Source organism: Octodon degus, unplaced genomic scaffold, assembly GCF_000260255.1.
Source record: "Octodon degus isolate 3935 unplaced genomic scaffold, OctDeg1.0 scaffold00197, whole genome shotgun sequence".
NCBI classification, from domain to species: Eukaryota; Metazoa; Chordata; class Mammalia; order Rodentia; family Octodontidae; genus Octodon; species Octodon degus.
Genome location: NW_004524773.1, coordinates 1,097,828 through 1,099,207, shown reverse-complemented (window position 1 = coordinate 1,099,207; position 1,380 = coordinate 1,097,828).

The following is a 1,380-nucleotide window of genomic DNA, read 5'->3' as shown; positions in this document are numbered from 1 at the left end:
ACGTGAGTCTGCGTGTCAGTGTGCTCATCTCTAGGGTATATGCGCCGAAGTGCGAAGTGCTGGGGCACGTTCTGAAGAACTAGCTGTACAGGTTTACCTTCTCGCCACTAACCCGTGATGGTTCGGATTTTTCCTCATCTTTGTTGATGGCGTTGATCATAGCGCCCCTAGCAAATCTGGCATGCTATCCGAGCTAGAGGGCTAGTGTTGTTGAGAATCTCTGTGTGCTCGCCACCATGTGCATATCTTCGAGGAAATGTCTGCTGAGGTCGGAAGAGCTCTAAGCATCAGTCACACCTCCTCTTGCTAACACTTGCGCTGTTATTTTCTTCTAATGACATGAGCCATACTCCTCCAATCATGGTCTCTAGGCTTGTGCTCCTCAGCACAGGGGCTGGGTTCTCCGTTCATCCTGGAAAATCTTGGCTCACCTTGCTCCCTTCCACAACCACCGTAGCTGGAGGAGCTGCGCTAGTCAGGTCTCTGCAGCAATAACAAAATACCCGAGGCTGGAAACTTCAGAAAGGAGAGGGGTTGACTTGGTGCACAGTTGTGTTGGCTTGGTTCTGGTGAGGGGCTCCTGGCCCGAGGCACTGCTGTGGGAGCCATTGGGCCAGCCAGATAGCTCAGCGGATTAAGTTGCCTGCTCAGGCAGATGGAGGTTTGATCCTTGGCTCTGCCCCTGGGGCATGCTGAGCCAGTGATTGAGACTGGGTGTGTGAAGACAGCCATTGCTGGGCATAGTGGTGCCCATCTAGAATCCCAGAAGTTGGGAGGCTGAGACAAGAGGATCACCAGGAGTTCAGTCAAGGCCAGCGTAGGCTACATGGTGAGTTTAAGGCTACCCTGAAGTACAAAGAGAGACCCTGCCTCAAAGAAACCAAAAACAACAAAGAAACTCTCATGACCTGGATGTGACAAGCCTGGAAGGACAAAGCATGGCCTCCGTGAGATTCCTGCCCTAAGGCCTCACCCGGGTCTGATCAGGAGGAGACCTGAGCCTGCATTGAGGGTCACTCCACAGATGACTGGCCATGCTGTCCCACAGTAACGGATCACAAAAGCCAAGGAGATACAGAATGGCTGCAGAGGGAAGGCGACACAGATACAGCAATCGTGGTCTCCATGACCCAGGATGCAGTGCTGGGCTAGGAAAACGTGGGACCTCAAAGGACAAGGCTGTGGTCTGGGTGTCTGTGTCCCCCAAGTTCCTCCCCCAGGGAAGCAGTGGCAGGCGGTGGCCCTCACTGGGACCCAGGGAGAGGGCGCCAGTGAGCCCTGACTCATGACCCTGGGCGGGGCGTGCTTTGTCCTGGACACACAAGCCACTGAACTATGCGCTGTTGGGGCCAGGAGTGGCTGTTGCTCTGGCACTCTCGG